We start from the raw sequence: 23,497 nt of genomic DNA on the forward strand, positions 1-23,497 counted from the left end.
CCTCTTTAATTTACCTATTTATCTAAGAAGTCCTGTGCTACTGTGGTGCAGACTTCAGTCCATCTTGCTATTTTTGTTTTCATTCTACCTCAGTGTTCATATATTTCAAAGTCCTAAAATTCTACTCTAAGGCTTCTTTTTTTTTTATTAAAAAGTTTTATAAATTTTACAAAAAATACAAGACAATACAAAAACAAAAAACAACATATACAAATAAAAAACAAACATTACCCAACAAAACCCCCCTTCCCCAACCCCTACCCACACTCTCCCCCCTTCCCCCCCCCTGAGCCTCCCAGAGCAGAATATAGGCTTAGTTAAAAGAAGATTAAAAAAATTATATTTATAAAGAAAAAAAATATAAAATAGAAGATATACATATGTATATAAAAATAAAGATTATAAAAAGGCTATATAATATTTTTTTATATCCAACTTAAATTGTATAAATTTTATCCATTTATCCCAAACAGCAAGAAATTTCTCTTGCGTTTGTCCCTTTAAGAAAGCCGAAATCTTTGCCATTTCCGCCAAATAAGACACTTTAAGAAACCATTCCTGCAATGTAGGCAAAGATTCCTTCTTCCAATATTGTCCTACTAACAACCTCGCAGCTGTAATCAAATTTAACATCAATATAACCTCCTTTGTATCACAATCAGTAACTATACCTAACAAAAATAATTGCGGAGTAAATTTTACCCTCCTTTTAAAAATTCTCTGGATATTCCACCATATCTTAATCCAGAATGCTTTTATCTCTCTACACGACCACCAAATATGATAATAAGTAGCATCCATACAACCACATCTCCAACATTTAGGTTTTAAGTCAGAGTACATAAGAGACATTTTTTGTGGATCAAGGTGCCATCTATAAAACATTTTGTAAAAATTCTCCCTTAAGTTCTGTGCTTGCGTAAATTTGACATTTCTCACCCAAATAGTTTCCCAGGTGTCCAATGAAACTGGCTCACCAAAATTCTGCGCCCATCTAATCATACAATCTTTAATTAGTTCCGTTTCTGAATCCAGTTCAACTAGAACCCCATAAATTCTCTTAATGTGGGTTTGTCTTTGATCCTTCACTTGCTTAATAAGATTTTCATCTTCTCTTAAAAAACCCACCTTACAATCCATCTTCCATCTATCTGCTAATTGCCTATATTGGAACCAAGAATAAATGATATTTTCTTGTGCTAGCTCTTCCCGTGATTTTAACTGCCAGTTTTGTCCATCCCATCTAAGTAACTGTCTATAAGACACCATATCCATTTTAACCCCTCTTTTTATTCCTTCTATCGCATGCCAAGGTATAGCCCATAATGGTACTTTGAAATCACTTTTATAGTATTTTCTCCAAATCCTAAGTAGAGGAGTTCTTAAAATATGAGATTTAAAAGCCCAATCCACTTTTTTATTAAATATTAAATAGGCATGCCACCCAAAAAGTAAGTTCCATCCCTCTAAATGAAGTATCTCAGAGTTTGTCAAATTTACCCAGTCACTAACTAATGTTAGAACCACCGCATCATAATATAATTTCAAATTCGGTACCTTGAGTCCTCCCCTCTCACGGAAGTCTTGCATAATTTTAAGCTTAACCCTTGGCTTTTTCCCTGCCCAAATAAATTTATTGAGACCTTTCTGCCATTCACTTAAATTAATCTCATTCTTCAAAATCGGTAACATTTGAAACAAAAAGAGAAACTTGGGTAGAATATTCATTTTTATCACTGCAATTCTTCCCATTAGGGATAGTTGCAACTTTTCCCAATTCTTCAGGTCTTTCTGTACCCTAACCCACAACCTTTCATAGTTATTTTTAAATAATTTTGCATTAGAAACAGATAACATCACCCCCAAATATTTTACCTTATTAACAATTTCAAAACCCGTCAAGTTAACCAAAGTCTGCTTCTCCCGGCTAGTCATATTTTTAGGTAAAATTTTAGTCTTATTAACATTAATCTTAAAACCCGAAACCAGACCATAATTATGAATCAACTGCAGTAATTTTACTACAGAATAAGTAGGTTGCGACAAAGTAATGACCAAGATTCTAGCCTCCTATGCAAAGACCTGGGTCTTTGGAAAAGGTTCTGATGCTGGGAAAAATGGAAGAAAAGACCAGAACAGATGATCAGGCAAAAAAAAATCTATGTGGTTATTAACCGTTGACACTGATTTGATAAACATAATCAAACTATAAAAGAAAATTCAAAATCCCAAGCAACTGTAGTTTAAAATAGAACAACTCAGGGAGGGCTGAGCCTCAGGAATCTATTTCTTCAATTTATCTCATTACTTCTGAGAATACTCATTCTGCCTAAACACTTGTGTCTGCTTGTTTTTTATTGTTTTTTTAAATCCTTTTTTAAAAATGCCAACCCAGCAACGCATTTTTCTACCCGTCTAAATACTAACAAGACAAGTGTCTCTTCAACATACAGGAGCTTCTTAAAGAGAGGTCAACTCACTAAAGAGCTGACTAGGCAAGTTGAGCAAAAGCATTCTTCTTGTATAGGAGCATTTTTAAAATACTACTATTAGAAAAACACAAATGAGTGGATTTATTCAAAGGGACTGATGACTTTATATTTGAAAGAAAAATATCTGAGGCACACAAACCTGAAGCCATGGTTACCAACTGCAAGGAAATACTCTGTTATCATGGTGGTGTATGTGTACATGTGGAGGGGGGGTATTTTTCAACTGAATACTAAAAGACCTGAAGGATCAGGTATCAGCATAACAAAGTTTCTTTTATAGAGATCTATTTACTAGGGTGTTCAATTACATCTGTCTGAAGCTTTTACCATGTTCTCTTTTCTACATTCTACAGTCTGTTGCCAACTGTCAATCTCTCTATCACATATAATAAACATCCTGTCTCAAAACTATAAATGCATTGTTGTATAGAATAACTTTATATTTACGTACATTGGGTTTAGTAGTAGCTGGCAATTTGGTAGCCAAATGATTATAGTCTTAAATTATTTGGCTGAACTCTACCAAGTTGTAAAATACTAACAATAGCCAAGGAGTGGCTGATTAAATTTGGAAGGGGGGGGGAGGCCTGGAGAAATACCTAAATACTAATACAATTGCTCACTATTGCATTAGATTTAATTAGACTTAATAAAAGTCTTATTGTGCTGTTAATCTCTAATGCAGCTTTAAGGTCTTAAGAGGCTGAAAATATGAATGAGATGAACATGAAGAAATTTTTTAAATAGGTACATTTTGAAGAACTTTAAAACATGAAACAGATCAAAGAACTCACCAGCGCTGCCTTTTTAAAACTAGTATTACTATGTTGATTAAAGTATTTTAAAGCAATTTTTAGTTGCATTACTGGAATTGTGTATCTTTTGATAATTATAGAGCCTGTTGCTTGGTTATTTTTCACCAGTCTTAAAACTGGATAATAAGAAATTTCAATAAGAAATGGAAAAATAAGGCTTAGGGTAAATACTTTCATTTGGGCATGAATGACACTCATATCATAATTCTTAAAAATAACAGATAAAAATATAGGATAATCAGAAGCAAAATTGATACTGACAAATGTGTTTTTCTTCCTCGCAGTAGGTGGTTTATTTTAATTTAATGAGTTTTGTATTTTCTCAGCTTTCAGATTCCATGATGAAGAGCTGCCTGAACTGGAATTATAAAGTACTTTGGAATATTGTAATTTTATGGCTCATTTTGTAAAGACTGTTGAAAATGAGATTTGTTCCATGAAGAATCTCCCCATCCTACCCCCATTGCTCAGAGTGATTAAAAATGGTTCCTTAATAAATGTGGTTTATTGGCATTTTATTTAGAGAATAAACATTATATTATAGCATATGGCTATTGTGGGATGGTAATAATAGGGCAGATAGGGAACAGTCATTCAAAATCATTAAAGCTGTTATCAGAATAAAACCAGATCAACAAAGATGATAAGGTGTCTGGAGGCTAAACTGTATGATGAATGATTGGGGAAACTGGGTATGTCTAGTTGCTTGCTGCTGGTACTCATATACAATCCAGGACTCAGACAAAAAGAAAGACTGGGGTGATGTGATAGCAGTTTCCAATACCTGAGGGGCTTCCATAAAGAAGAAGGGGTCAACCTATTCTTCAAAGCACCTGAAGGCAGGACAAAAGGCAATAGATGGAAACTAATCAAGGAGAGAAGCAACCTAGAACTAAGTAGAAATTTCCTATCAGTTAGAAAATTTAATCAGTGGACAAGCTTGCCTCCAGAAGTTGTGGGAGCTCCATCACTGGAGGTTTTTAAGAAGAAATTGGACAGCCATTTGCTTAGAATGATATAGGGTTTCCTGCTTGAGCAGGGGGTTGGACTAAAAGACCTCCAAGGTCTTTTCCAACCGTATTATTCTATATTCTATTTGGGAAGACAACACAGGCCATTATTACTACATCTTTTACATGCAGGAGATCCTTAACAACTGATATCAGACATCAGAGCTGGAAGTATGGATATATGCTTCCAGTTGAAGTAATTAATAGTAGGAGAATAAAAGAAACAAAACACATAATACTCTCAATTTCAGACTACCTCATATATTCAGTTAAATTGGCTTAATGGCTCCGTTAGTATATCTGCTGTCACATACACAAACTCCCATGTAGATCAATGCATGAATGGTATATATTATGCAAATAATCAGGTTCGGAGATTCAGTCAAAGCAAATTCAATGGACTTTTGTACTAAATTGAAGAATTAATGCCTCCTAATCACTTTATTTAATTCTGGACATTTCAACCCTGATTTTTTTTTCTGAATCTTCTCTCAAAACATTATATTTATCAAACCCTCAATTACCTCAAAGTCTACCACAAATTTAAAAGAGTCACTTGAAAGTTAGATGGGCAGCATATAAATCAAATCAATGTTTTTTAAAAACAAATAAATAAATATTTTTCACAAATAGATTTGGGAGGTATTTGGTAAAAATTCCCCTGTGTGTATATGGTCAGGCATTACAGGAAGCACCATCAGCTCTTTGTTTGGCTTAAGAAAATGTAAGTCTCACTGGGAACTCAGTTTACAATTTCAAATTCCAAAGAGATCATCTATAAGCCACAAGCTTCTTGATCGATTCCAAATACAGGAAGAAATGGCATTTAGTCATTTCTCAGGGTCTCAAAGAAATGTGCAAGTCTGAGTTAAGGAATCAAGGATTGTATACGAGTACCAGCAGCAAGCAATGCAAATATAAGAAATTGGAAGAATATTAACATTTAAGTACAGCTAACAGGATTGTGGAAATCCTTCAAGAGAAACCCTTCTAAAGACATGGTGGTACTTACAAAGCACCTTCCAATTTCTTAAAGTCAATATAACTTTTTTTCAGGCTTCCGAGGTTGCTATGGAAGTTGCTATTGACTATTTCCAAACTCATGACTATTTTCACCACTTTGCTTCTGATATAAACATTTACCTCTTCACACAAAGTTTCAGCAATTATTATTATCTTTAAAGATAACTGAACCATTCCCACACCAGGATGGTATCTTTAGCTTGGGGATCAGCTGAACACGTCCTAAACATTAGTGCCAAATTATCTGAGTGCTAAAGGTAACAAGAGAGGTTGGCTTATGAGGCCAAGATAAGTTAATTGTACATACTGTATTTGCAATGTGTTGATTACATTAGGCTGCACTTTACCTTCTAATGACTTTTGTATATGAGAGGCACAAAATTACTAGATTCTTGCAGTTTATTTCTTATACATTATCACTATGCAATCAGAGTTAAAAACCTGTGAATCCTTTCCTCAGGAGAGTTCATCATTAAATTTTAATTGAGACCATGAAGCCACTCTGGTCAAACAAGCTTATAATTATGGTAGTGTTATACTGGATTTAATACGTGTATGATTAAAATACTCTTCATGAATTCAAAGTCAAGAGAGTTATTAACAGACAGATGCAACTTAAGAATGATTCCTATACTGTATTAAGATAGAAAACAAAGACAAGCATAGAAATTTAATAAATAAATAAAACAGAAAATAACAATTTGCATGACAAAAGTACTGAGAATTAGCAGAGTAGCCAAACCATTTACTGACTAAATTCTATTTTCCCACTAATACCTAAAAAAAGAAATCACACTAATTAAAATTTACTAATTTCACTGAAGTTCCACTTGTTCTGCTTTTCCAGTATCACTTGACTGTAGAAATTCACACTCATCATATTAAGAAATTAGAAAAAGAATAATGCTGATCTTCTGATAGAACATACACACCTTCTGATATATTTGCTATTATTACATTTAAGAGTGAATACTCTTTAAGGGCAGCCTACAAATATTTTAAAAACAACAACAATATTATTACATATAAAAAGATTGAATATTGACTCTTTATTTATTTATTTATTTATGAGACTTATATACCGCTTTAAGTGCAAGCACTCTCTAAGCGGTGTACACCAGTAAGCAATGTATATATATATATTTAAATTGTCCCCAACAATCTGGGTCCTCATTTTACCTACCCCGGAAGGATGGAAGGCTGAGTCAACCTTGAGCCGGTGAGATTTGAACCGCTGACCTGCTGAACACAGTCAGCTAAAGTGGCCTGCAGTACTGCACTCTAACTGCTGCGCCACCTCGGCTCTTATATATGACATAATATTCTCTCTATCATCTAAACTATTTTCAGTCACACAGACCTTTATATAATTTTGGAAGAAACAATAAAAGAAGGAGGCATCCTGGTGGCACAGTGGTTAGAATGCAATATTGTAGGCTAACTCTGCCCACTGCCAGAAGTTCAAGCCTGCAACTAAAGGTTGACTCAGCTTTCCAACCTTCTGAGGTCGGTATTGCCCCAGATTGTTAGGGCAATTTGCTGATGTTATAAACTGCTCAGAGAGTACTGTAAAGCAATATGGAGCAGTACATAAGTCTAAGTGTTATTGCTATTGCTAAAACTGTCTGGTACTTTGAGCAACTAATGTTTAAAAACATTTGGATATGCAACACTTCATATTGGTCGGTTTGAGCTATAAAAACATTTGATATTTTCTAAACATGACAGAGTTCCTGACTCTGTTCACAAAGTAGTTGAAACCTCAATTCTTATACAGCATTTCATAGATTATGCTCATATATAACTGGTGTTCTGGATAGAAATATTGAGTATGAATATAGTATTTGTACTTTTCCTGAAGATATGTGAAGATATATCGCTATAATCCCAAACACATTTAGATATATTACTCAAATTTTAAAATAAATAATTATATAGTAACAAATCTTTTAATAATGACCAAATATGCATCTTGATGAATTCACCCCAGTCTTCATACATGCCCCAAACAAATGAGACATGTAGAGCACACAGGTGATTTCAGATAGCATGATTAAAATATGAAACCATAGCATACAACACCCAGCACTCAAAGATAAAACAATATTCCAACTCCCCAAAGCAAGCAAGCATATCAGTAGTAGCAAAGTACACCTAATCTTCTGTTTCAATTGCCTATTGAAGTAGTACCCATGTCTTCAGATCTTCATAAAAGTCTAACAAGGGCAAGTGTTGTCCCTGAGAAGGCACAACTCCAGAAAGGGGCTCAGAATATGGTCCCTGGGGGTGTGAGACAATATTCCAGGGGGTGCGAAAACTTGGGTTTTCAAAATTATAGTTTTATGCATAATTTGTTACTGTTATTTTGAACTTTTGTAAGGGGTGCAAGAATATATCAGAAGCATTCTAGGGGTGCAAGGTATAGAAAAGGTTGGGAACCACTGCCTTAAAATAATCAGTGGAGTTCAAACATAACCTTTCCTAATGATCCATTCAATCAGATTAAGGAATAGCTTAATATAGGACAGAGGTGGCCTGAGTCTACACCTCAAAAAGGTCCAAATGGATGAACACACCAGTGCAGAGCTCTGGGTCTGAGACTGTCCCATTCTAATGTTTTGCACTACTCTATAAGCCTCAGGAATTTTCCCTTGTCTTTATTCTAGAAGTTTTCTTGTGATAATTCTACATAATTTCAAATGTTTGGATTCCACATTAAATTCTGTAACTGCAATGTCTCCTTTGCTTACTTTTAATTTTGAAAGTAGAGTCATGGGATTTGGGCAGCATATAAATTTAATAAACTATGATTGGTTGCACAGTCAGCCACATAGTCATTTTTTCATTAATCCTTATAGTTAAAGTATCATTCCTGACACCTTGCTAAATTCCAAATATGGATATCTAGCCAAGGACAAAATATGCACCTTTGACAAATAACAGTCATTCTAAATTAATACTGACAATCCTATGAATTTCTGTCTAAAATCTGGCAATAGTGGAACAAGGCCAAATCATAGGAGAGAGCATTCCAGCTCATAAATGCATTTCCCAGAGTAAGTCAACCATAACTCAACTTTACTCAAAATCCTTGATTGTCCATTATATTCAAAATCAAATTTTATGTTGTATGAATCCCATTTTATATCAAAAGAGGCTAGTTTACTGTTTAAAACAACATGCAATTGATTTTAAAAACTGATCATTATTTGGTAATGGTCATCTATCAACTCTGAGATAAGGTATCAGCTTAGAAATAACTGGTTTCAGGTTATAGTTCTAATAACTTCAATAAATCATCTTTTCAGAGTCAGCAATGGGATTGGAAAGGAGTGCATAAGTGGAATAAATTGCCAAGAAGCATTTGATGAAAATCAAATTCAATTTTAAGTTGTATAGAAGTTTTAAGAAGTGCTTCAGGAAAATTAAACTGATTTATGATTATATTATGAATCCAACTACCCCCCAACACATAAAAAAGTAGAACTGATATAAAATCATGTTAAAGACTCTTTCCTTTCAAGAAAATTGCTTGCAAGATGGTAACAGTAATAATTTCAGCACTTAAAGGAAGGACAGCTCCTAGAGCATTCCACTTTGACATCAAGACTATTCTACTTTACTAATTGTTACAAGCTTGCAATCCAATAATAATTTAAGTCAGGCATGTTAAACTTGCAACGTCATGTGACGTTGCACGACATATTGTGACTTTTTCTCCATTGCCGGCAATGGGGTGGGTGCAGTTTCGGTCCGTGAGCCAGCAGTTTGACATGCCTGATTTAAGTAATAATTTAAGGTAAGAAAACAACTTTTAATTTGCCTGTTTATTTATTTATAAATTTATATTGCTGCCCTTCTCACAAGAAGCTTTACCATTACACTTAATAATACTTACTACTTTAGCATAACATATTATTGTATTTCACACAATTTAGAGGGAGACAGACAGATAGATATAGACAGACAATGATAGATAATAATGGATGGATGGATAGATTGATGGATGGACAGACAAATAGACAGGCGACAGACATTCTTTATTATTACAGGATATAATAATGTAATAAATTATAATTTATATGGAGCAGGAGTTCCTTAAAGATTTAACTATATCTAGGCAGCACAAAGATGTCATGAGAACTAACATCAGTGCTCATCACAGCCTGCTTTTGAGAAAAATGAATATAGCACAGCATGACTTCCAATTCAAGGAAACAAAAATTAAAAGGACAATGTCCTTTTCTTCAAAGATAATCTTTTTGCTACTGAAGTGAATAATATTTTTTCTGAATACCTGACTTGTGTGACAATTTAATTTCAGTACTTAATTGTGAAAGGTAAGATTTTCAGTTTTTTTTAAAAAAAATAACCTCACATAGAATTGCTTATTGATTTAAAGTCTTAGCTGTCTGTCTACATATGGCATCCAAGCCAGTAAGTGCTAATTATTAATTATATATATTCTGAGGTTTTCGCAGGTGTTTGTATGTAGGTCTTTGGTTATTCGGGTTTTCTCCCGCATCAAACTGGAAGTGTCTTGGCGACGTTTCGACGAAGTCTCATTCGTTATCTTCAGGCTGGTGTTTTCGGCTTCGTGCTTCTAGGAGCACGAAGCCAAAAACACCAGCCTGAAGATGACGAATGAGACTTCGTCGAAACGTCACCAAGACACTTCCAATTTGACACGGGAGAAAACCCAAATAACCAAAGACCTACACACACACACACACACACACACACACACACACACACATATATTAGCCAAAACAGAAAAAAAGTAAAACACAGTTAAAATAGTCATAATAGTATAATCAATTAACCTCATAATCAGCTCATTACACGTAACCACATACATCCTACTTTCAAAAATATCCTGGCCCTGATGCCTGAGACAAAATCTGGGGTGTTCATACTCTTTGGGAAGGCTTAGAGTCAGGGCTAAGCTATTCTATGCTTTTCTTCTTAAGTGGTTTACTAATCAATAGTACCAGCTTGACCCTAGCTCTTCATAGGACTTAGAGACACACCTTGGCTAAATGCTGCCAATATTTCCACTCTTGAGACCTACTTTGTCTGCATTATTTTTAATCTGCTCTAGTTTCCTTGTTGAGCGTTCAGGAAACTTTAACAGAGCTTTTTCTTCTTCTAGCATACCACTTAATCTAACATAGGCAGTAAATCACAGCAATTCTTAATCTTTTTTATTTTAGTAAGCCCTGGCACTCATATTGGCTGTTCTCTCTTATTTCTAACCTGTCACTCTCTTAAGCTACACTCACATTTTCTACTATGAACCACAACCAGAGAAACTGAGGTCTAAATCACATCTTTATTCCAGTGACAACATATGCTTTTAAAGGGAAAGTGGCTCTTTCTCACTCTTCCTTAGGGAAGATTTCTGTGACATGATCATAGATCACTGGCCAGAGGCACATAAAGACAGGGTTCTCACATTTTTAATAGGAGTGTCAAAATAAATTGTTCTGCTGAAATTCCCTCTTCTACACAACTCTTAAATAGCTCTTCCCCCAGATTATGGTCTCCCTAAAACTGTATCCCTCAACGAGCATTTTTCTGGGCTCAGAATCTAAGCAGGGTTAGGCCAAGTTACTACTGGAATGAAGAATTCCTGGACTCTAGGCTACATGGAATGTAACTTGGAGACTTTATTTTGATCTGATGCAATTATTTAAACAAGTACCGAGGTACTTAGTCTCACCTCTACTGTGGGAAATATACAGCCGTTATGACCAGCAGCCAATCTGCTGGTCTGGGTATTTATTAAAAAGTGATCAAGTGGGTGGTTGAGAACTGTATCTTGTGGCAACAAAATATCCCAAGTTAACTAAATGCTATATGAAAAAGTATATGTTTTAATACTTTGAATCTATTTTATTGGATGACCCCAGCATTAAGAAATAAATTGTTATCCTCTTTCTTCACAACATTCACTGATGTTGTCTTCCCTCACACATTGAGTTAATGTGTGTGTGTGTGTGTGAGGGTGTGTGTGTGTGTTGTGTGTTGGGGGGAGCTGTGATGCTTAGTTTTTATGGTTGCTGCTAATCCAAACTGACTTGTTTTATTTCTTTGTTTTTAATTGTTTTAATTACTATTATATTTTGTAAGCTGCCCGGAGTTTACTAGAGTGGGTAGCTATATTAAATAATAATAATAATAATAATAATAATAATAATAGTAGTAGTAGTAGTAGTAGTTGTTGTTGTAAACAGACAAGCACCTGGCACATTATATCCCTGACCTAATAATTAGCAATAAGAAAGACAAAAAATTCTGGATAATGGACATGGAATGACCTGGACACAGCAGAAGAGAAGAGAAAGAACTGGAGATAATTATATTATACAAAGATCTGCAAATAGAAGTAGAATTACTGTGGCAAAAGAGTACCCCTTGAACACCATCAGTATTGAGCAAATCACCACCAATCACCATCAATTGCAAAAGGCAGTTTTACTTGGAACAGCTTACATCCTGTGGCAATATCTTTTAACACCATCAAAAAACAAAACTTGCCTATCCCAGGTCCTTGGGAAGGTCTTGATAGGTGTATAAAAGTGCCAAATCCAGTCTAAACATCTATGCTATGAACAGTATAAAAACAACCATCAATGCTGTCATAGTTAGCCATTAGTTGTCTAGGCCAACCTGCATGTCACCTAACAATACTGTGTTGTTACAGGCAACCTGGCCAACTGATATATATATAGACTTTTGCCCAAGGAGCAATGGATCATATTGTATGTAGATACAGGTTTTTCCTTATTATTTTAACAACGGGCTTACAAGGCTTAAACCTATGGTGGTTAAACAGTCAATGCTTTTTGAATTATTTGCAACCAAATAACGAGCCCCTTAACTATTTCCAGTTATATGTAATTAGATATGATACAAGAAGAAATCTGGATAGTTCTAGCAGATAGGTTAGTATGCAGTCATATTCTGAATACTATACTCATCACTACATCACTACAGATATTCAAACTGTTTCTAGCACCATTGCCTTCCATCAAAAGCAGAGTGAAGCAGATATATTACAATGCATTTGTTTTACAAAGAAGATAAAATCATTTTGAATCCTCTTAAGATAGTATTTGTTTCATTGTTCTCTCAAATTATTTATTGTACTTTGATACTCAAGTATTTCTCCTGAGCTAAGAAGTGCTAGTCATAGTGAAATCCCATTCTGTTTTTCTGAATCAACACTCCAAGTGTCCATAACAGTGAATGGGGGGGAGGATAGTGTCACTTTTATTTATTATTGTTAAATGTTTATGCCACCCATATCTCCTACAAGATGACTCTGGACATAATAATAACAGATTGATTATTCCGTTATTGATGGAACCTATAAGATCCTCTATATTTTCTACTATACAGTGGGAAATTCTGAACTTTTCAAGGATCCTGCAAGAATTATCTCAATAAATTATGGTACTCTTATACATAATAATTACACTTTGATCATTTGGTTTTCTTTGGAGGTTATATGACTGAACTCATAGTTTGTGGCCTCCACTGTCGCTTATGTCATCCTTGTATTTCTTAGTATGATGTATGAATGCACTGTGATTTTTTCTACAAATCATTTCAAAATTCTGGCTTAGCAAAATATTTGAAACAACCAAATATGATTTCAGTACGCACAGCTGATGCTAATGAAAAATGCATTGTAGCCTAATCTTAATCTAAATAATTTTATGTCATCCAAATATAACTTGAAGTTAACAGGACTTACTTTCATAATACTTTATACTATTCGCTTAATTAGGCAATACAAGCTGACTAAGTATATTGTTAAAATTTGCACATTTAGAGGAAAATTATGTTTTAGGTAAGTAACAAAGAGAGAATGTGTATCCCTTAATAAGGGCAACTTGCTTAATTGGATTGGAGAATGTAATGGTGTTGTGCAAACATGATAATTCAAGCCAACTAGCTCTTAACTAACCCAGAAGGAATTGATTATAGCTTGAAATAGCCCTGAGGCTGTTTCATGTTAAATTCTCTATTAATCGCATTATCAAAATGAAGTATTTGGTATACTTCACTCCCCAAACATAGGATATAGTGAGATTTTAATTGAGCCAGACACTTTCATTCTTCCATTTTGGAGATTCAAAATGATTCTAGTTTTTTATTCATTTTAGAAATGCAGAAACAGCAATACTCATCATAAAAGAGAAGCATGCTGAATCTGACCAGCACCGATGTGATCCAGTACTGCTTTTCCATAGCAGCCAATCAGATGCCTATGAGAAGACCACAAACAGATTCTAAGATCTCTGGCCCATTGCTAGTATTCTAAGCAGCTACTGTGCAAATATGATTCTTCTGACCTGGAGCTCACATATAGCCTTGTTAACTAACTGTCCCCCTCTTGACAGAATGAGCAAAATGTATGAGGGGAAGAATTTACTAATACTCCATTTGAGTTGACCTAAGAGCATCATAGATCAAATTTGGGGGAAGGACTTAAAAATATTATCCACCTTCCCTCTCTGTTATAACCACTGTTCTTATAGCATCTCTAATGCCTCTACTGAAGACTACAGACATCGGTATGGGTCATTATTGAGGGAAATGTCATTTAATTGGGTGTCTTAACTGGGTAAATTTCTTTTGCAGCTCTCTTCCATGGGAATCAATACTTAGTGTGGAAATGCTATACCCATTACTATTGTGCTTTTCCACATTATTTATATTTATATTTTAAAATTATTTTTTTCATTTTAACCAGAATAATCCCTAGCAGGGAACAGAACGTAATAAATCACAATAAATAACTCATGCTAGCAGTGGTCTGCAGAAGCTAATCTAGGTAGAGATTTTCTAGGAGATATGACATACAATGTTTGCCCTAATGGGACCATGATTCAACCTAAAAGTAAATGCAGCATTTTAGTAAAAATTTAGTGACTAGCAAATAGAGTATTTTAGATTTTTCTTCTAATAAAGAAAACAAAAGGCAGAGCAAAACAAATTATAATACTATATAATAGTATTTAATTTATATCAATAGCACATACACTTATATACTGCTCCATAGTGCTTTACAGCACTCTCTTGGCAATTCACAATGTGAGCATATTGCTCCCAACAATTCCGATCTTGGAAAGATGGAAGGAAGAGTGAGTCAATTTGAGCCCCATCAGGATTGAACTCCTGGCTATGGGCAGAGTTTGTCTGCAATACTGCATTCTAACCACTGCGCCATCAGGCTCCCTTATATGTGGCTTAGTGAAAGTAGGAAACTCTACAGATTGACTGATTATGGATCATTAAGTATTTTTGACTCCTGGAGACATAGATTTTTTTCCCATAAAAATGAAAACTACAGAGGTTTTAGAATCTATCCTTATTCCTATTTAACTATCAGTTAAAAATTCCTTATGAAAAAAATTCTTTCCATATATGATTAGATATTTAAGATCATCCAACAAAATAATAAGAGACAGAAAAATTGGCAAAATTTTGTAAAATCCATCGTATAATGTATTCCATTTATAAAATAAACTGATTCCCCCTTTAATCTGCAGTGAAGGCATGTTCTGGGTATCATCTGCTAGGGATATTTGATGAGTGCTAGAAGTTTAACCTTCTCTATCATAGTTTGTGTGTGTGTGTGTGTGCGTGTGTGTGCGCGCGTGCATGCGTGCGCAGAGAGAGAGAGGGAGGGAGGGAGAGAGAGAGAGGGGGGGAGAGAGAGAGAGATTAGCTCCATCCTGTTCATACCTCAAGATCTGGTTATGGAAAAGAAGAACTGGAAATATTATGTTGATCCACTATTGTGGTCCCTCTCTCTGTGCCTTGTGGTTTATATATTTTTAATTTTTAATAATATTTTAATTTTAACAATGATTTTAAAGTGTATTATGATTTTTTCCTACATTATCATATTTATATATGATTTTTATATATTTGTTATTTGATTTGATTTGAATGCCACCCAGACTCATTTCGTCTGAGATGGGTGGCCTTATAAATTTGATCAATTAATCAACCCACAGCAATACATTCTCTCTCAGAGACATAAAATCACCCTCACATACACATACACATCACTACTTATCTGCCTCCCTCCTTCCAGCAAAAATGTCAAACAAGCATAACAAATCACAGAATACAGATAGCTGTCTTGCAAACAGAAGACAGCAAAACCAGGGACTAAAATGAGATGGAGATGAAGCTTGAAGAAATAACTACAGTGAATTAAAAATGAAATGCAACAGGGAATAGACCCGATGTCAGCTGACTGCTCAAACTTTAAGAGCGTATGAAAAGGGAGAAAAACTCTTTTTATGTATTATGAAAAAAGTAAAACTCCACTAAACAGCCAGCTTCTCCCAAACACAGTTTCCAAAACAAACAGCCAGCTTCTCCCAAACACAGTTTCCAAAACACAGCTGTCCCACAGCACCATCTTATGTATAAAGATATTTACCCATGTAGTAGGGTTGTATTACTATAATCCTTCTCATCTTTTAACTTCTATTATTGTTATGATTATATTACTTTGTTGTTTGTATGTACACTGAGAGCTTATGCACCAGACACAAATTTGTTGTGTGTCCAATCACATTCTATTCTATTCTATTCTATTCTATTCTATTCTATTCTATTCTATTCTATTCTATTCCTAATTCTAATTCTCAGCTATGCTTCTTCAACAGTGATTCCCACTCTTACAGCTGGCATATAAATAATTCAATTTATTGAAGGCTGCCTGACACCATACATATAGAGAGATGAAGAAGAAGAAGATCCAATTAAACTTTTGGTCTTCTACATTATAATGTAGAAGACCAAAAGTTTAATTGGATCTTCTTCTTCATCATCTCTCTGTATGTATGGTGTCAGGCAGCCTTCAAGAAATTGTATTATTTACATGCCAGCTATAAGAGTGGGAATCTAAAGGAAAATAGGCCAACAAGCAAGGAAACCCATTTTTTTATTCCATATGATATTTCTAAACAAAATGCAAACAAAACAGTTCTAGCATTTGTTTCCAGTCATCAATTCAGCTAAATCTACAGATATATTAAGTAAAAAAACATAAGCCTATATTCCCAGTATAAGCAACCCTTTTTCTGATGAGGATTTCCTTTCTGTAGGTATAATGTACTGGAGGCATCGTGGCAATAGTGGCTGGGATTAAGAAAGAGGTGGTACCATTCTTTATCTTTAGGTCAGCACTTTTTTCCCTCTTTGTGCTGCAAACTGCTAGAGAAGAGACAGGTTGCTTTTGCTGGGGAACAATATGAAATTAAGGCAGTGGTGGGATTCAGCTAGTTCACAGCAGTTCGGCAGAATCGGTAGTTAATGTTTTGTTGCCCAGGCCCAGAATGGACTTCCGGAAGTGGCATCCACACAGAGAACCGGTTGTTCACATATGTGAATCCCATCACTGAACGAAGGTGAGGGCAATATGCAGTCCCAAGATCATTTGTCTCAACTGCCAGTTCCATATGTACCTCTGTTGAGTTCCATCAGCTTACTTCAAAGTCTGTAAAAGTGTACAATCTCAGGTTTACTGTTAAATAGATATGTATAGAACTGCAGTTTCTTCCTCTCACCCAGGAATACATTTGTTCATCTAGCCCAGGGGTAGGCTCAGGAATTCTGGGAGTTGAAATCCACGAGTCATAAAAGAGGCAAGGTTGCCTACCCCTGATCTAGCCAAACAGCTTTATCCCTATCCCTATCCCTCCTATCTATCTATCTATCTATCTATCTATCTATCTATCTATCTATCTATCTATCTAATTAACTAACTAACTATCTTGTGCATGTCTGTATATAAATGTACAATTTAATACATCCCCAGGGTTTGAGATGAAAAAAAAAATGATAATTAGACAGAATGAACATTAAAGAGTTAACTAGAGAATATAAGACTTTTTTTAAAAAAATTCTGCAACATCCCAGATGGGGAAAAGCCATTCCAGGGCAATTTGAACTTTAACAACAACTAAAAAAGGCAGAAACATCCATTTCCTTTTCCATAAGCTCTAAAGACCAGGTAGTCATTATTAGCCTCTCCTCAAAAAAGCCACGTGTCTTATATATAAAATATATTATCAAAAACAATGAAATGGATTTGGGTCTTCAGTGCTCCAAAACTTCAAAAGGATTCTTAAGGGATTCTTTGCCCAACTCTATCTCACTTCTCCTTTTTAACTCTACTCCATACAGCATACCAAAACTACAACCCTCTTACCCTTGAGAAGAATTCTTTTATCATCATCCATGAAATACAGCAAAACTTTTAGCAAGCATAGTGAGATAACACTCCTCTACTTTAGGGAATCCGAACACTTTAATCTGACTCAACAAATCAGTTCCTATAACTTTAATATGCAAACAACTTTCCAAAGGTTAATTCATTTCCATCTTCGTTCTCATATTCACTTCTAGGTCTGAAATCACCAGTTTGCCTGCCTGTAGTGGTATCTTTTTAGAGGTGCAAAATAAGGTTACTGTTATTCACATACGATCCAAAGAAGATTAAACTGAACATTTCGCCCTTGGGGAGATGAATGCAGAGTTCATATGCTAGCAGTCCAAGTATTCCTTTTTTTTAGCATAACTATTACCATTCTCAAATGGGAGGATGAAGAGGTCTGAAAGTTACTGCATAAGTGAGCATGCTCAAGAAGCAACAATTTATTAACAAGTGTAAACTCTGGTGCCATTTCCTTGGTCCCAGTTTGCTTCAAAGGGCCAAATGCAAACTGATAAGTAGTTCAAATTTGAATGATATATTTCATTTCCCCTAAGCCAACTTGCAAGAAGGTAATTCCAGAAACAGGGGGCATCAACTGGTCAAAACATGATTTCCTACACTTACCATCCCTAGAATTATTATATTTGGTCACCAAGTACAACTGAATAATAATAATAATAATAATAATAAAGTTGGAAGGGACCTTGGAGGTCATCTAGTACAACCCCCTGCAGGAAACTCTATACCATTTCAGACAAATGGCTGTCCAGTCAAAAATGCTGGTCTCATCTCAATCTTTCTCATACAAAATTGAAATATATATTCCTCTTCATGCAAAATGATGCCATTGCAAACTCTATTTGATTTTCCTATACAAAAAAGAACGGCTGACCAGAGCATCAGCTGACAAAGTTGCAAAGGCCAAATTTGCATTTTCTTTGCCACAACTGGCAGAAAGCAGATTTTTTAAAATTCTTTTTCTCTTTTCTTAACAAATTACAACAACTACTTGAAGGAAGTGCACGTTACAGTAACTTTATGTTTTAAAAAGTGTGCACCACTCTTCCACATTTGGTAAACTCAAGACCATAGTATAAAATGTGTTATTGCAGAGAGGCACTAGCCGCTATCTAATGCTGCTATGTGAAAGGCTATATCTTTAACACACTTTGCTACCTAACTTCGAAAAGATGCTAGACCTAGGAAGTGCTACAGTAAATTCACTACAAATGAAATTTAAAAGCAGGAATTCTGGGAGTTGAAGTCCACAAGTCATAAAAGGACCAAGTTTGAAGACCCCTGTTTTAAAACGTACAAAGGCTCTAGACAGCAAGGTAATTGGAGCTCTGGATGCATGCTTATGTAAAGGTTTTCACAACCAATAATATAATATTTTTAATAATTAAGAATAAGCCTGATGTATTCCACTGAGCCTCTCTTATCACCTTTTCTCCCTCAAAAAAAAAAAAATAAGATGGGTGATATCTCTGGAAAAATGATAGTGCCATCTGCTACAGCTAGTGGCTTAATTTTATCTTCATTCCCCTTATTCTTTTCTTAATTTTCACCAAATCTATTCTTTTTTGCCCCTTTTTCATCAGCATTATCAGGAGACAAATGAGGAGACTGATCAATTGCAGAAGGATTTGATATTATAAGTGGCAGCTCTATCAGTTCAGATGAACCTGATTAATCTTGGATCATTACTGAACTTCATAGATCACTAGGAAATTCCAACAACATAGGGAATCAAACCAGGAATTGAAACTTTTTTTTAAAAAAAGGAAGAAGGCTTGTCAAACCACTTCTATATTCTTGCCAATAAAATTATTAAGACACATGTCTAGAGTGTTGAGATTTTCCAATGAAGAAAATATTCTCTGACCCCTCAGAATACCATTGATAGCCAAGAAAATAAATAAGTAGATCATTTGACCACATTAATATCTTCTCTCTTGGGAAATCTATAGTGCTGGGGAAAGTAGAATGAAAGAGAAAAGCATGACTAGCAACAAGGTGGATGAACTCAAATAAAACAGAAAGAGGACTAATTTGAGAATAGATCATACTGGAGATGGTATATCTATGTAGTCATTAAGAGCTGAGACTAACTTGATGTCATAATCAATCAACAACAATAAACATCTGTGTTGTAATTAACTTGAAGGACATTTATTTTAAAAAATATTTATTTTAAAAATAAATATATAATCCTGAAGGCTGCATAAATAAATCTTTGATTTACAAAAAGCGTTACTTCTTACATTTGCATCCTCCTGTTTCTCCAGAAGCAAAAGTATAAATAGTTCCCACAACATTTTATCCTCACAATAATATTATGAGGCAAGTCACCCTTAGGAGCAATTGCTGTATTCAATAAAGTATAATCTGTGGCTCAGTATATAATGAGAACGCAAGCAGCATGGCCATTTTATGATTCAGGGTGTTGTGTGAATCCAGGCAGTTAGGTTAATTCAGAGAACTGTAGTACAGAGGAATCTCAATATGATCCAAGACAGGCCAATCAGTGGTATCAAAATATTCCAGATGGAGAAACAGAACAAGATAAACAGTTGTATGGTAACCAGCAACATCTTGTCAACCCAACACACACACACACACAAAAGTTATGCTAATTATAGGAAATTGGGATGCCAATGCTACAAGTAAAATATCATATACAATAAAGGGAAAATCAATGAAGTTCTGCCAAGCAAATTCAATGTTTACAGCAACTATTATTCTTATCCAGTAATCTAAGAAGTGGCTAAGTACATGGGCATCCCTGAACAGAAAACACCAAATTCAAACTGACTATATGTATTTGCAAGCAAAGATGGAAAAGTTCTGATTATAGAAAAGAAATGAAATAACCAAACCAATTAGATATGGCTTCATATTTTATATGGTCACCTGGTGAAAATAAAGAACAAAATTTAATGGATTAAATTTGCTATCTGAAAGACTCAAGATTTAAATGTGTATTATTATTACAGATGAAACAAGTAAAAATATTCCAAAATGCTAAAAGAAGGAAAATAGCTGCCTGATATGTTGAAAAGAGCTGAAAAACTAGGAAGAGCAGAAGGCAATAATGAAAAATTTGCCAAGATCAAGAAGCGACAAGATGTTATAGATAAGAAGCAGTGGAAAGAGACTGAAGATAACATAAAATGGAAAGGATGAGAGAGTTATTTAATAAAGTTGCAGAAATCAGGGAATTTATTCAGAAATGGGTATCATAAAAGTCAAAGAATAGAATGACCTACAAAAAAAGATGGAAAGAGGAGATGGCATAAATATAGAGATAAGCTCCACCAAAAAAATCATAAAATCAATGATACTTACATAGGTTTGGTCAGTGAACATATGCAAGATATTTTAAAAAGTGAAATTTAATGAGACCTAATGTTCACAACAAAACTGCAGGAGTTGATGAGACTGCTAAATTATTTAAAATTTTGCAAAATACGGTAGTTCATGTGGTATTTACTGTCCATTACAGAAAAAAATAATGGTGGCCAAAGGACTGGAAAATATCAAGTTATATTCTGACACAAAAAGAGGACTATTGAAGAATGTCCAAATAATATTTTAAAAAATGCTAGAAAGGTGATACTCAAAATTTTAAAGTCTGGATTTCAACAATGCATGGAAGGAGAATTCCCAGATATTCAGTCTAGATTCAGAAGAAGCACCTGAGATCACATTACTAACACCTGATGGATAATGGAAAAGGCAAGGGAATTTCAAAAGAGAGATTTGTATTTGTTTTATGGATATTTTGATTGCATATTGACACCAGCAAATTATGGATAGTTCTTAAAAACATGGGGGCACTTCATCTGCCTATTGAAGGAGCTCTATGATGATTCAGTAAAGACAATTATAGAACAACTAACTGATTTGTAACAGGGAATGTTCTGAATCGCTATACTGTCATTTCATTTATGAAACTTAATGCAGAATATGAAATGAGAAATAGTATTACAATGTAGAGAATAACACTAATGATAAACATACATATTCTCAAAACAATGGTTTTCCAAACGATAACATACATCAGAAGGCAGAATGAAGTAAAACTTACACCTCTGAATTGCAGTACTTTCAGTCACTGAAAATAACTTAAATTACAAGAGAAAAAATATATGTTGGGGGAATGAAAACCAGGCTGGCTGGTTACACAGGACAATTTGAATGATGGGTTCTAGCAACCAAGGGTGGGGAATAGCGACTGAAGTAGCTGTGAACTTCATAACCTGGGAAAAAAGCAGACATCTCCCTTCAGCGTGAAAGAAGCAGGAACACTGAAAAATGATAGTTCTCAGCGATCTTCACCCAGCCTGAGAAAAACACACCTGATCCAGAAAAAACTATTGCACAGGGCTTTTGGTCCACTGAAAATAGCTGGAGGGCTCAAGGGGGTGTTGCAAGTTACAGAAACCTTAGCCCAGGGGTCTTCAAACTTGGCCCTTTTATGACTTGTGGACTTCAACTCCCAGAATTCCTCAGCCAGGCATACTGGCTGAGGAATTCTGGGAATTGAAGTCCACAAGTCATAAAAGGGCCAAGTTTGAAGACCCCTGGGCTAGAAGGTAGCAGGAAAGCCACCCTTCCGCTAGACGATCCATCAAGACCTGTTGTGGTGCTTCCTATTTCAGGACCTCTTTCCCATAAATAACTTTTCCTCGAGGTGTAATTTCAAATAGATGTGCTTAAGAGCATTGCAGTCCCAAAGATACAAAGATATCTCCTTTGAATAAAAACACAATTTGCAAGCAAGTGACCTGAACGATTAGAAAGGCAGCCCCAGTGAAAGGGCAAAGTCCCCTGGCCAGAATGCTAATTAGGTTTAGTGTGATAAACTAATTTAGACAGAGAAATTATGCTCCCACTTGCACTACCAGTATAACAAGTGCCATCAAGTAAAATCTAATTGGGATATAACCTTTCCATTAAAGGTCTATCCAGAGTACCCAGTTTCACTTGTTTTGAAGAGGATCCTCTTAATCACATCACATTGGTGAAGGCATTGAAGCTGCAGCATTAAGAAGGGTTCTGTTAACCATCTTTAAAAACTCAGGAACCATGCAAATTTTTTGCATCAGACCATCTTAACTGCCAAGCTTCAACTTCTTTGCTGAACAATTGTGCCAGCTCTTTGGATGCTACATTTAATGGCTTTAGTCTGCAGCCTCCTGGGTCTTTTACAGCTGGATCACTTCCTAATATAGAACTGTTGCAGTGGTGGGGAAAATGTACATGTCATTTATTCAGGAAATGCTTAAAACCCAGCCTGAATGAAAGGGAAAGAACAGGATTTGCAACCCTATGCATTTCTTAAATATTTCCAATGTAATTGATTTAACTACATCCAAATTCCAACTTTTGCAGTTCTCTTCCTTGTTTCCAAACAATTTCTGAGCAGCCAAATCAAAGAGAACTGAAGAAAAGTGACCAGCAACCAAACCCAAGCATGTTTAGTCCTAACTTAAATTCCAGTTAACAGCCTTAAGGACAAATAAGAGAAGCCTAAATTAAATCTATCCCCTAGGCACAGAGTAAGAACAAACAAAAACATTTCTAAAAGTTCATTTTGTTTTGTTTTGCTGGGAAAATTATTTTTCTGATGTTGTGCTTCCGTCGCGCGCGCGCGCGCACACACACACACACACACACACTTCCCGAATTTTACGCTGTTAGGCACAGCCTTTAAAAAAATAATTTAGTCTGTGTTTGGTATTAGTGATTTAATGTAATCCGACTGCTTTGATTCACTATGTTGGTTTTCGGGTTGAATTCGCTTATGCTGCCCAGGAACAATTCACAAGCACCACCAGCAATAATCTTGAAATCTCATGTTTACTTGGAAACAAGTCCCTTGTGGAACCCAGCTTACTCCCT

The 23,497-nt window shown here is 35.1% G+C and overlaps 1 protein-coding gene across 11 annotated transcripts in view; it reads right to left on the minus strand.

Annotated features, from left to right (window-relative positions):
• Nucleotides 1-23,497, minus strand: part of CDH23 (cadherin related 23) — a 641,486-nt gene that overhangs the window by 616,265 nt on the left and 1,724 nt on the right. The window lies entirely within an intron of this gene.

This window comes from Crotalus tigris, unplaced genomic scaffold, assembly GCF_016545835.1.
Source record: "Crotalus tigris isolate CLP2741 ecotype Arizona unplaced genomic scaffold, ASM1654583v1 scf7180000023654.2194447, whole genome shotgun sequence".
NCBI classification, from domain to species: Eukaryota; Metazoa; Chordata; class Lepidosauria; order Squamata; family Viperidae; genus Crotalus; species Crotalus tigris.